Source organism: Nicotiana tabacum, chromosome 7 (genome assembly GCF_000715075.1).
Source record: "Nicotiana tabacum cultivar K326 chromosome 7, ASM71507v2, whole genome shotgun sequence".
NCBI classification, from domain to species: Eukaryota; Viridiplantae; Streptophyta; class Magnoliopsida; order Solanales; family Solanaceae; genus Nicotiana; species Nicotiana tabacum.
In genome coordinates this window covers 47,850,872-47,865,197 of record NC_134086.1, presented here as the reverse complement: position 1 = coordinate 47,865,197, position 14,326 = coordinate 47,850,872, and positions in this window count along the sequence as shown.

The window sequence follows — 14,326 nt, the reverse complement described above, 5'->3', positions numbered from 1 at the left end:
ATGTGGAAGAGTTGAGTCAGAGGAACTAAATTTTTGCATCATGCTTATGATGTATCTACCTTATGAGGTATAGCTTATGAGGTATTCAGTAGATCATGTGTATACTAAGACGTGTAAGCCTTTCGATAAGGAACTTTAAGGCAAAATATTTATCCACCTTTATGGTGAAAGAGAATGAGAGATTCAGAAGATAAATACAAGTTTCAAAAAGTAAAAGAAGCAAGATGAAGAAGGGTACGAGATACCTAGTTAATAAAGATTATCATTATTTACCATTCAGGAAGGGAGATATAAGCATTTTGAGTTACCTTCAATAGTAACAGAGGTATGTACGATTGGTCACACCCATTCCAGTTATGCCTTATGAGGGTTAACAGAAGTAGTATAAAAGAAGGACGGATATCAGGATCCGGCTAGGGTTAGAGTGGCCCAAAATGGTGGATGGATTGTTTGCTAATATTTTTGAAAGATATTGCAAATGTGCTAAACATGATTAATAAAAATCATGAATTTCAGTATGAGCTGGTGAACAAGATAAACTAAACATGAATTAGGGGCTAAGTGATTTGATAATATTCAGCATTATGAGAATTTCAGATTGCGTTCCGACGATAATAGAATGGACCACATAAGAAGATTCATGAGCAATTCGGAGAATGGTCATTCAGGAAGACGCTTCCCTTAAAGTAAGTAATGTGAGCAAAGTTAAGCTTAAGGGACTATAGGTGCCAGTTACACTAAGCGCTTCCCTCGTAAGTAAGGAAATTTGGTATCCTTGGTACAAAAGGATTACCACAAGGCGAGTAAGGATTATCAATGATGTGAAAGGACGACAAAGATAAAAAGGTAAAACATCTATAGATAGATCATTGTAGATCTAAATCTTAGTACTTCCCTAAAGGAGAGAATATAGAGTGGTATGGTATAAAGTCAGAATTAAATAGTTCTAGTAATCATGAAATGATAAAGCAAGAATGCGGTATAAAAAACAAAAAAGGAATGAGATTACACTTATTCAGCTCCAACGTATATGCTACGATTCCAGAACATTAAGCAAGCACGATGCTAAGGAAAGAAAGTAAGGGGTTCCTGCCCAGGATGTTATTGATAAATAAAGAGCTAGTGCAAGATATAAGTTAAGACAAAGGAAATAACCCAATAAAGATTACGCGGAACATTGATATGAGAATGATCCAACGAGTAGTTGGTAGTTGATTCAGGAAGAGCCTAGTTATGGCTAAACAAGAGGTTACCGATGAGTTATGTGACGATCCGGCTAGTAGTCTCATGAGTTACTGCTCCGTTTCCCCTATTTCTGCTTCTTTATGCTTCGTTATACGTGTTTTATGTGATCGTATTGATCAATTTGAGTTCGGAGAGGATTTGGTAAGAAATGAGACACTTAGTCACTTTTAAGAAGGTTTAAGTTGGAAAAGTCAACCGGATGTTGACTTATGTATTAGAGAGATCGGATGTGAGTTCCAATGGTTCAGTTAGCTTCAAGAGGTGATTTATGGCTTTGGAGCATGATCGGAATTGGTTTTGGAGGTTCGAAGTAGAATTAGGCTTGAATTGGCAAAGTTGATATTTTGGCGATTTTCGGTTGATAGGTGAGATTTTGATATAAGGGTCGAAATAGAACTCCGAGAGTTTCAGTAGCTTCATTGTGTCATTTGGCATGTGTGTGCAAAATTTCAGGTTATTCGGACGTGGTTTGGTTGGGTTTTTTATCAAAAGCGTATTTCAGAAGATTTTAGAAACTTAGGCTTGAATTCGATGAGTTTTGGGTAATTTGATGTTGTTTTAGGTATTTTGATAATTGGAGAAAGTTTGAATAAGGTATTGGGCCATGTTTGTGCTTTTGGTTGAGGTCCCGGGGGCCTCGGGGTGATTCCGTATGGTTAATGGGAAGAATTGGGACTTAAGAGATTTCAGAAAATTGCTGCTTCTGGTGTTTTCGCACCTGCGGCTTAGGGATCGTAGGTGCGGTGCCGCACATGCGAGGAAGAAGGCCGCAGATGCGAGATTTGGGCTGAGGGTCAGGAACCGCAGAAGCGGAGTTTTGGACTGCATCTACGAAATAGCAGATGCGGAAGGGCGATCGCAGGAGTGGATTTGGGTTGGTTAAGTGAGTTCCGCAGAAGCGGACTTGTGACTGCAAATGCGGTACCGCAGAAGCAGTGGAGGGCTCGCAGATGCGAAAACCCCTGGGCAGAATGTATATATATTTTTTCTTCGCGATTTTTGAAGAGTTTAACCATTTTAACTTCGGATTGAGAGCTTTTGGGTGATTTTGAAGGGAGATTTCAAGAGAACTTCGTTGAGGTAAGGATTTTGGACCTAAAACACACTTCTATGGTAATATTTAATGGATTGGGACTGAAATTTAAGGAATTAAAGGACTAAAAATGGATGTTTAGGGCTTGAGTTTAAAAAGGGCTTAAATTGAGGATTTGAGAGGTTATTTGAGCTCTGATTCTTGTGTTTTTGATATGTATGAACTCGTGGGGAGACGAGGAATCTAATAATGTGAAAATTTCTGAGTTTCAAGGAGTGGGCCCGGGGCTCGGGTTTTGCTAATTTCGGGGTTTTTGGTATTTTTCGATTGTTTTCACTTGGGCTTTGTTCCCTTAGCATATTATGACGTATTCGTTCTGATTTTGGTTAGATTTGACGCACGTGGAGGCTGATTCGAGGGGCAAAGGCGTCACGAGCTAGAGAGTTAGCCGGTTCGAGGTAAGTAATGATTGTAAATGATGTCTTGAGGGTTTGAAACCCCAGATTTGCACATCGTAGTGCTATATTGAGGTGAGGCACGCGCTTGATAATGAGCGTGGGGTCATATACTATTGGGGATTGTGATTTGGTCTATCCCGATTGATGATTTTACCGCGTATTTGATTGTAAACTATGTGGTGTCATTATTATTTGGGCTGAATGCCATAATTGGGCCTAGTGCCAACTATTTGAACCCTTCGGGGCTATTTAGTGATATTTCCTCACTGTTTTCACTTTTTACTTGAACTCAATCATGATATTTTCCCACTGTTTTTACTATTTAGCCATTTTTTCTCAGTTTTCAAGACTTAAATGATATTTTAAATGATGTTTGGGCTGAAAACACTGTTTTACTATAGCCCGAGGGGCTTGTGATATTTTTTTGGACTGAGTAAGGCCGAGGGCCTATATTGTAAGGAACACTGATACTGATATGAGGTCGAGGGCCTGAGATACATATATACGCCACGAGGTGGCTTGATTGATATAAGGTCGAGGGCCTAGATTTGATGCCACGAGATGGCTTGATATTGCGCTTGGGCCGTAAGGGGCCCCTCCCGGAGTCTGCACACCCCCAGTGAGCGCGGGTACCCATTGTGATGTGAGATTTAGTCCGAGGGGCGAAATTTGTTGATACTGTGCCCGAGGGGCAAACTTCTATGTGTTTACTTTATCATAACTGTCTGTCAATTACCTGTTTATTTGTTGTAGAAGTACTTTATTTTGCTTTTCATTGGTTTACTGCTTACAAATTACCTATTTAATTGCTTCATTATAGAATACCCTGTGTATACGTGTTTTCTTACTTTCAGTCATTATTTATCTGTATTACTCCCTGGGTTGGAGTACTCATATTACTCCATGCACCTTCCGTGCAGATCCAGGTGCCCCAGAGGCCGAGTGAGAGCTTTTCAATCGTTCAGCAATTGTCGGGTATTTCGAGGTAGCTGCATGGCGTCCGTATCCCTGATTTCTCCCTTCTATCTTATTACTTTTCCGCATTCCTAGACTATCTATGTAGTAGGTTGTTCAGACTTGTATTAGAGGCTCTAGACTTATGACACCAGATCAGTGTGGGCTGTGTAGTTTCTATGTCTTGTTGACTTCCGCATATCTATTTTTCTATTTTAAACACTTATTATGATAATTGGTAATTAAACCGTGTTATCAAATGATTTATTTAAAATTAAAATGGGTTGTGGGTTATAATTGGTCCGACTTGCCTAATAATGTGATAGGCACCATGACAACTGGTATTTGGGTTACAGACAAATCAGCAGATCATGCAAGATAAATGCAATAAACCCCAACATGGGGAATTCAGCCCCGCAATAATGTCATTATAATACTTGAGATATATTCAAATAGGAGTCGAGTTAGTGTCATGACCCTATGAGTGTTACGGGGATAAAAGAAAGTGCCACTGGGAAGACAGTCAAAATATCAGTTCAGGAGCAACCCTACAAGCACAAGGGCATGGAGGTAAGCAACTACGGATGATTATAGGCAAGTAATGACATCAAAAGCTTCGTAATAAGCTCACAGCTTTACAAGAGTCAAGGGTTCTCTCTAAGTACTACAACAAAAGACTAGCTGAGGAAATAAGGAAGAAGGCTGCAACCTAAGCACAATAACCTAAAGAGGAAATGGTCGTGTAACAACAGTCTCATAACAACATTAATGTAAGCACTCTAAAGGAAAGTGGCACCTGCCGTGGCTCATGAATGAGAAGTAAAATTAAAAGTAATATTCGAGATCATATGAGTTGCACGAAAACTCTGCATGAATGAGAACTTTGATAAGCTACGTATGCGGACAACAAGGGAGCAGGAAGACCAGAAATGTAATAGCTTACGTTAAAGAAAGCTAAGAAGGAACGAAAGGAATTATTCAATCAATAATCCCGAGTTGGTGACGTTATGAATGCTCTTAAGAGTTTGGAGTATTATACCTGCAACATATGCAGCCGTAGAAGATTCTGGTATACATTAAAAGAAAGAATTGAGCCTAGGTCATACACGAAATATTGAATTGTTAAAAGATTTTAACATAATATCCCTCAGCGCCTATGAAAGGCTAAAGTAATAACTAATACTAGGAACCGCAGATCGGAAGATAGCTAAAGTCTACAAAAAAGGTTGATTAGAAAGAAGAGAAAATTAAAGAGTTACATCTACTAAGTAAAATAAGAGTGGACCAAGAGAATTATAGACCTCAGGATCACTCTTAAATAGCAGAGGTATAAAAGAGATAGTACAATAGCCATATTTTATAATGGCTCTACGATGAAGCCAACTGAAGAGTACCAGCCTCATAAGAAGTTAGTATAAAGCTCCCACCGGATTATGTATGCACCACAGGTTCAAGTATTATAATAAAGCTTCAAGTTATGGATGTGAATTATACCTATGTGGAAGAAAGGTCATGAAAGGGATACAAGATGTGATGCAAGATTTTAAGGTAAGTAAGGTAAAGGTGAACAACATACGCAATACGCAAATGTGGAAGGTTGTGAATTGTCCATACTTTGGAAAAGGCTAGAAATGCTGGGATTCAGTATCTAGGAATAATAGCGGCATCATCAGTAGCATATCTTCCAGCCTATAGTCTAGGTATCGAGAGGCCTAGTCAAGAGAATTGAGTTAGGGACGATATGATGTCTCGCTTGATGTTCTAGAAAGGCATAAGGAAATTGGTCGTAAGCTAAAGTATGATAGGACGACAAGGTTTTAGAAAGATAGGAGTAAGAATAAGAAATGGCAAGTGAGAAGGTGACGAGAATGGATAAGTCTTCGAGATTAAGCCCACGAAAACAAGGGAGCTAATGGTTGTAGGAAGTTTAATATAGCCCGAATGAACTCAAAGAAGTCTAAGACTAGTAGCACTTAGAAGAGATGGAATGCTGCCCTGGTAGTGCAATGAGGATGTGATTGTGATTGATAAAGGATGATGTTTGGGCCTTCGGTTGAGTAATGATTTCATGAATTGTGCAGGATTAAAATACCCACGTAAGGTAAATCACATTGGGATGCTATGAAATACGATTATGAAATTATAGTATCGTATCGCCCCCAGGTGGATGAAGAAAATCACTTTAAATGTTCCACGATTCAACGTAAGCCCTAGTGATTACGTAAGAGGTTTCAAGTTATCAGTGGTAGAGTGTAGATCAATATTAAGGTGAATCAACAATGGATGGATAAGGATTAAAAAATATGAGATGGGAGTAGGTCGTTATTTTTAAGATGAATAGTAATGAGGAAGCATTAAAGGACTTAAATTTATACATACATGATAAACAACGAGAGAGTAACCTGGAGTTTGGTTGCATACCCCAGTAACATTAAATCGAAGTAAGAGTTATGGTATAGTATGGCCTACTTAGATGTAGTAAAACTAATGACGCCCAAAGGGATAGCTTGACATAATTTTGTATATGTACACAAAGTGAGGCCTAGAGATTGTCTAAGAGCTGGAGGAAGGAGGAGAGAAGCGTCGCATAGGCACATATGCAAAATTTGAATTGTACAGGCTGCATGATAGAAGGTAGCAACCGTTACAAGATTAGAAGGATTCCGACTACAAGTCATGGTATAAGAAAGAGGCTTAAAGGGGGGAATGCCTTGGCCTTTGGATTTATTCAAAGCACAGTTTCCTAAATGGCAAGAAGGGTATTAAGGAATTCGCAAGAGCTATGGGTTATGAGAATCATAAGTGCATCAATCAGCATTCAAGGACTAATGTTCCAAAGGGGGAATGATGTTACGTCCCGCAATATTACGTCGATATTATGCCTTGCAGTATTATATTACGACAATGTTACACCCTGAAGTAATATACATGGAATTGTCATAAGATAATTGACCTCAATTAAAGGACAAGATTATTTATATAAACATTATGCTATTTCAAATAAGTTATGAGTAAATTCGATAAGGTGAGAGGATAGGCAAATCGAAGAAAATGAATTTTCGTCAAACTTGGCAATTTGGGATAAAATAATACCCGGTATTTATGGACTAGTGCCATACAAGGTACTACATGACCATGATAGTAAGATGTTGTGATGACCCGGCTGGTCGTCTTAAGAATTAACGCCCCGATCCCTTATTAACTGCTTTCCCCCAAGTTTAATTCTACTAATCTAAATTACCGGGATGTTTGGTTTTAAGTTTCGGAGAGTTTGGGACACTTAGTCCCTAAATGAGAGATTAAGTGTTGGAAAATTGACCGTAGTCGAAACACTGTAAAGACGGCCTCGGAATGGAAAACCGATGGTTCCGTTAGCTTCGTTGGGTGATTTTGGGGTGGGGAGCGTGTTCGGAGTATGTTTTGGAGGTACGTAGCTAATTTAGGCTTCAAATGCCGAAAGTTGAGTTTTTGAAGTTTCCGGTCCGATAGTGAGATTTTGGTCTAAGGGTCGGAATAGGATTCCGAGAGTTTCAGTAGTTCCGTCATGTCATTTGGGGTATGCATGCACAATTTCAAGTTATTCGGAGATGGTTTGGTTGGGTTTTTGATCGAAAGCGTATTTTGAGGAAAATTTGGAGTTCTTAGGCTTAAATCCTTGATTAATCCGAGGGTTTGATGTTGTTTTAGGCGTTTTAAGGATTGGTACAAGTTTGAATAAGGTATTAGGTGATATTGGTGCTTTTGGTTAAGGTCCCGGGGCCTCGGGGTGATTTCGGATGGTTGACGTGAAGGTTGAAAAAATGTTACAGCAGGTGTAGCTGCTGCTTCTGGTATTTTTGCATCTGCGGCTTGGGGACTGTAGATGCGACGCCGCAGAAGTGCTAAAGGACCGTAGAAGCGGCTTTGGGTCGATTCTTCAGAAACCGCAGATGGGGTGTGAGGCTCGCAGAAGCGAAACTGCTCCTGAAGTTAAAGGCCGCAGATGCGGAAGCTAGCATTTTAGTGAGAGTCGCAGATGCAGTTTTGTCCGCAGAAGCGTGACCGCAGATGCGGTCCCAGGGCTGCAAATGCGGTAATCACTGGGCAAGACATATAAATAGTTGCCTTTGCGAAATTGAGCCATTCCTCCACCATTTTCATCCGGGTTTGAAGCTTCTAAGAGGGATTTTTGGGGAAAACAAAGGGGAATCACTTGTAGGTAACGTTCTTGGCTTTATAACTTGTTTTCATATTATTAAAGACTTAAATAATGGTGAGAAATTTGGGAAAAATGGGTCATTAGGGCTTGAGTTTAAGAGACCTTTAAATGAAGATTTGAGGGGTCATTTGGACTCCGATTTCAGTGTTATTGTTATGTATAGACTCGTGAGAGTATGCGATTCCTGAAAATGTAAATTCACTCGATTCCGAGACATGGGCCCGAGGGGCATTTTGGTCATTTTACATAATTTCGCGCATTGGATTAGACTTTAATTGTAGAATTAGTTACTTGAGGTGTTATTTACAATATGCAATTGAATTGAATAGATTTGTCCATTTGAAGTCGGATACTCGTGGCAAAAGTGTGGTTACAAGTTGATTTTGAGCCGGTTCGAGGTAAGTGGCTTGTCTAACCTTACGATATGATATTTGATAGTTGAAATGCCTTGTACGTGAGGTGACGAGTGCGTACTTGAGCTGATTGTTGAAAATCCAGTTTTACTTTAAGTATTTAAACTGAGTTTCTTTCTTACCTATTTTTGTTCTACTTGCAAACTTAGCCTGTGTTAGTTTAGAAAAGCATGCTTAGTTGACTTAATTGCCTATTTGCTTAAACTGCCTTAATTGCATTACGTGAAGCATGCTAGGCTAGAATTAACTGTTTACTTGTTTCGAACTTAGTATTTATTTTGATATTCTTGAGTTGCTGCTGTGTGTTTTAATTTGGGACTATGGGATGGCATCCTAGGAGATCCCCTGCACGTATTTATGATCTGGACTGAGGTGCAGGATACCAAGAGATCCCTGGCATATATATTGAGGATACCAAGAGATACTTGGGATACCAAGAGATCCCTAGTATATTTATTGAGGATAACAAGAGATCCTCGGGATACTAAGAGATCCCTTATGTGTTTATTGAGGATACTAAGAGATCCCTAGTGTATTTATTGAGGATACCAAGAGATCCTCAGGATACCAAGAGATCCCTATTGTATATATTAAGGATACCAAGAGATCCTCGAGATACCAAGAGATCCCCGGATATTATCCTTGTTGTGAGCGGTATTTTTCCTTGTGTTATGCCGTTATTTCTGTTCCGTTATTGTACTCTTATCATACTGTATAGATTCTTACTATAGATTCTCATTTATATTGTTTATCTTATCCTGTCATGTTTATTATTATTTACCTCAGTAGGGCCCTGACCTTCCTTGTCACTACCCGACTGAGGTTAGGCTTGACACTTGCTGAGTACTACTATGGTGTACTCATGCCCCTTTCTGCGCATGTTTTTCATGTACAGATCCAGGTACCTCTACCCAGGCTTATCATCCTTGAGGCAAGGAGATCTTTCGGAGACTTCGAGGTACATCTGCCGCGTCCACAGACCAAAGAGTCTCTATCTTTATTCTATCCTGTAGTGTTATCTTTTCTATCTTACTATTGATGTAGACATTCTGGAGATTAGAGCACTTTACTATATTTCTTCTAGCTTGTGTTCCCGTGAGTTTCCGGGTTTTGGGAATGTGTCGTAGAAGTTTGAGATGTCGTGATGTATATGCCGAGTGACTTTCTATATATTGCTTCCCTTTTTGGTTATTCTTGGTTTTCCTTTATTTATATTTCCGTAAGTTTCAATTTTATTTCCGTACTTGTTAGGCTTACCTAGTCATAGAGACTAGGTGCCGTCACGACAGTTCACGGAGGGCGAACTGGGGTTGTGACAAGTTGGTATCAGAGCTCTAGGTTCATAGGAGTCACAGAATACAAGCCGATTTCTTAGAGTCTCGCTGATCGGTACGGAGACGTTTGTACTTATCTACGAGAGGCTATGTAACCGTTAGGAAAATTTCCCCTTGTTTTGATTTCCTTGTCGTGCAATATTTTGACACCACAATTCTAAACTTCTGTTTTCAATTCTCTCACAGATGGTGAGGACACGTGCTATTCGAGATGATTAGGCACTCGCGCCCCCTACTGCCGCCATCAGAGGTTAGGGCCAGGGTAGAGGCCGAGGATGCGTACGTGGTGCAGCGAGAGCACCTGCATGAGCTACCGCCGAGGTACCACCAGCAAATCCAGCTGGAGTCCAGGCGCCTGATACGCCTACTACTACTACTACTACTCCAGCCCTTCAAGAGACTCTAGCACAATTCATGAGCATGTACACCACTTTGGCTCAGGCAGGGTTGCTTCCCCTTGCTACAGCTACATCCAGGCCGAGGGAGGAGCATAGACTCCTACCGCCCGCACTCCTGAGCAGCGAGTGCATGTTGAGTAGGCCCGTGAGATTATTCTTGTACCGCCTGTAGTGCCAGTTCAGCCCAAGGGCATGGTAGCGGCTTCCGAGTAGGAGCAGCTGAGGCTTGAGAGGTTCAAGAGGTACAAGCCTCCTGAGTTTAGTGGTCTAGCATCGGAGGATGCTCTGGGATTTCTTGATGAGTGTTACTACATTCTCCGTACTATGGGTATCTTAGTATCGAGCGGGGTTTCTTTCACTACTTTCCAGCTGCGAGGAGCCGCCTATGATTGGTGGCACACCTATGAGTTAGACAGTCCAGATGAGGCTGCTTTACTGACTTGGGCTCAGTTTTCGAATATGTTATTGAGAGAGTATATTCCTCAGAGCCTTAGGGATGCATGACGCATAGAGTTTGAGCATTTGCGCCTCGGTGCTATGACTGTTTCAGATTATGCTGTCCGTTACACTAGTTTGGCTAGGCATGCACCAGCCTTGGTTGCTACTGTTCGCGAGTGGGTTCACCGATTTATTGAGGGGCTTATTCCCAGCATTACGTCTAGCATGTCTCGTGAGTTGGAGATGGATATTTCTTATCAGCAGGTGGTGAGCATTGCTAGGAGGATTGAGGGTATGCATGCTAGGGAAAAGGAGGAGAGGGAGGCCAAGAGGTCTCGAGAGTTGGGCCATTTCTCAAGTGCTCGTTCCCCAGCTTCAGGTCGTCATGGTAGGGGTTATATAAGTCGCCCCGTTCATTCAACTCTTCCAGCAGCCAACAGTGCTCCAGCTCCTCCTAGGCCTTAGGAGCCTTATTATGCACCTCCGGTTTCTAGCGCACCTCCTGCGTGAGGTGTTTTCAAAGGTCAGTCCAACAGACCTAGCCCAAGCCAATCATAGCTACCACATCCTTCTAGAGCTTGTTTTGAGTATGGTGACACATGTCATGTGGTGAGGGATTGCCCTAGACTTGGGAGAGTTTCACCTCCACAGACTTCTCAGCCACACTGTGCCCCCTAGAGTTCTTAGGCTATGGTTACAGCTCCAGTTGCTCCCCCACTTGCTCAGCCAGCTAGAGGTGGAGGTCGGGGAAGTAGAGGTCGCCTTCGAGGGGGAGGCCAGGCCAGATACTATGCCCTTCCTGCCCGTACTGAGGCTGTTGCCTCCAATTCTATCATCACAGGTATTATACTGGTTTGTCATAGAGATGCATCAGTTCTATTCGATCCAGGCTCCATTTACTCTTATGTGTCTTCTTATGTTTCTCCGCATTTAGGTGTATCCCGAGATTCCTTGAGTTCCCCTGTTTATGTTTCTACTCTTGTAGGAGATTCTCGTGTTGTGGACCGCATTTATCTGTCGTGTTTGGTTGCTCTTAGTGGTTTTGATACCAACGCCGATCTAATGTTACTCAGCATGGTTGATTTTGACATTATCTTGGGCATGGACTGGTTGTCGCCCCATTATGCTATTTTTGATTGTCACGCCAAAACCGTGACGCTGGCTATGCTAGGTGTACCACGTGTTGAGTGGAGAGGTACCTTAGATTACACTTCTAGTAGAGTTATTTCTTTCCTTAAGGCTCAACGTATGATTGAGAAGGGGTGTGACACGTATCTAGCTTATGTGAGAGATGTCAGTATCGATACGCCTTCGGTTGATTCAGTCCCCGTAGTACAAGATTTTCCCGATGTATTTCCAGCTGATCTTCCAGGCATGCTGCCTGATAGAGATATTGATTTTGGCATTAATTTGTTGCCGGGAAGTCAATCCATTTCTATCCCTACGTATCGTATGGCTTCTCCTAAGTTGAAGGAGTTGAAAGATCAGTTACAGGAATTGCTTGATAAGGGTTTTATTCGGCCTAGTGTTTCACCTTGGGGTGCTCCTATTTTGTTTTTGAAGAAAAAAAAATGGTTCTATGCGCATGTGTATTGATTATCGCCAGTTGAACAAGGTTACAGTGAAGAACCGTTATCCTTTGCCTCATATTGATGATCTGTTTGACTAGCTTCAAGGTGCACAAGTGTTTTCTAAAATTGATTTGCGCTCAGGTTACCATCAGTTGAAGATTCGGGAGCCAAACATCCCAAAGACTACTCTCAGGACTCGGTATGGTCATTACGAGTTCCTTGTTATGTCATTTGGGCTGGCCAATGCCCCAGCAGCCTTTATGCATTTGATGCACCGTATGTTCCGGCCATATCTTGACTCGTTTGTCATTGTCTTTATTGATGACATTCTGGTGTATTCCCGAAGTCGGGAAGATCATGAGCAGCACCTGAGGACTGTGCTTCAGATTCTGAGAGAGAAGAAGTTATATGCTAAGTTCTCGAAATGTGAGTTTTGGTTGGATTCAGTGGCATTTATTAGGCACGTGGTATCGAGTGAGGGTATTCGGGTGGATCCAAAGAAGATAGAGGCCGTGTAGAGTTGGCCCAGACCATCCTCAGCTACAAAGATCCGCAGTTTCCTTAGCTTGGCGGGCTACTACCGTTGTTTTGTGGAGGGGTTTTCATCGATCGCTGCCCCTATGACTAGGTTGACTCAGAAGGGTGCTCCATTTCAGTGGACAGAGGAGTGTGAGGCGAGCTTTCAGAAGCTCAAGACAGTTTTGACTACAACCAATTTTGATACTGCCTATAGGTTCGGAGTCTTATACAGTCTATTGTGATGCCTCAAGGGTTGGCCTCGGTGCGGTGTTGATGCAGGACGGTAGGGTGATTGCCTACACGTCCAGACAATTGAAGATACATGAGAAGAACTACCCTGTTCACGACCTTGAGTTAGCTTCCATTGTTCATGCCTTGAAGATTTGGCGCCATTATTTATATGGGGTTCCCTATGATATTTATACTGACCATCGGAGCTTGAAGCACCTATTCAAGCAAAAGGATCTAAATTTGCACCAGAGGAGGTGTTAGAGTTGCTAAAGGACTATGATATTACTATTTTGTATCACCCGAGCAAGGCCAATGTGGTAGCTGATGCTTTGAGTCGCCGAGCAGAGAGTTTGGGGAGTTTGGCTTATTTACCAGCATCAGAGAGGCCTATGGCGATGGATATTCAGGCCTTAGCTAGACAGTTTGTGAGATTGGATCTTTCTTAGCCCAGTCGGGTTCTAGCTTGCGTGGTTTCTCGGTCTTCCTTATTTGATCGTATCAGGGAGTGACAGTATGATGACCCTCATTTGCTTGTCCTCAAGGACAAGGTTCAGCACAATGATGCTAAGGATGTGACTATTGAAGATGATGGGGTATTGAGGATGCAGGGTCGGATTTGTGTACCCAATGTTGATGGGCTACGAGAGTTGATTCTAGAGGAGGCCCATAGTTCACGGTATTCCATCCATCCGGGTGCCGTGAAGATGTATCAAGATTTGAAGCAGCACTATTGGTGGAGGCGGATGAAGAAAGATATAGTTGGATTTGTAGCTCGGTGTCTGAACTGCCAGCAGGTGAAGTATGAGCACCAAAGACCGGGTGGGTTGCTTCAACAGATAGAGATTCCAGAGTGGAAGTGGGAGCGGATCACCATGGACTTTGTAGTTGGACTCCCACAAACTTTGAAGAAGTTTGATGCTATTTGGGTGATTATGGATCGACTGACCAAGTCCGCTCATTTTATTCCTGTGTGTACGACTTATTCTTCGGAGCAGTTGGCAGACATTTATATTCGGGAGATTGTTCGTCTGCATGGTATTCCAGTTTCCATTATTTCAAATAGAGGTACTCAGTTTACATCACAGTTTTGGAGGGCCGTTCAGTATGAGTTAGGTACTCGGGTAGAGTTGAGTACATTATTTCACCCTTAGACAGGCGGATAGTCCGAGCGCACTATTCAGATTCTTGAGGATATGCTCCGTACATGTGTGATTGAATTTGGAGGGTCTTGGGATCAATTATTGCCACTGGCGGAGTTTGCTTACAACAACAGCTATCAGTCCAGCATTCAGATGGCACCGTATGAGGCTTTATATGGTAGGCAGTGTAGATCCCCGGTGGGTTGGTTTGAGCCGGGTGAGGCTAGACTATTGGGCACAGATTTAGTTTAGGATGCTTTGGAGAAGGTTAAGGTGATTCAGGATAGACTCCGTACAGCCCAGTCCAAACAGAAGAGTTACACGGACTGGAAGATTCGTGATGTTTCCTATATGGTAGGAGAGCTGGTTCTGTTTCGGGTTTCACCTATGAAGGG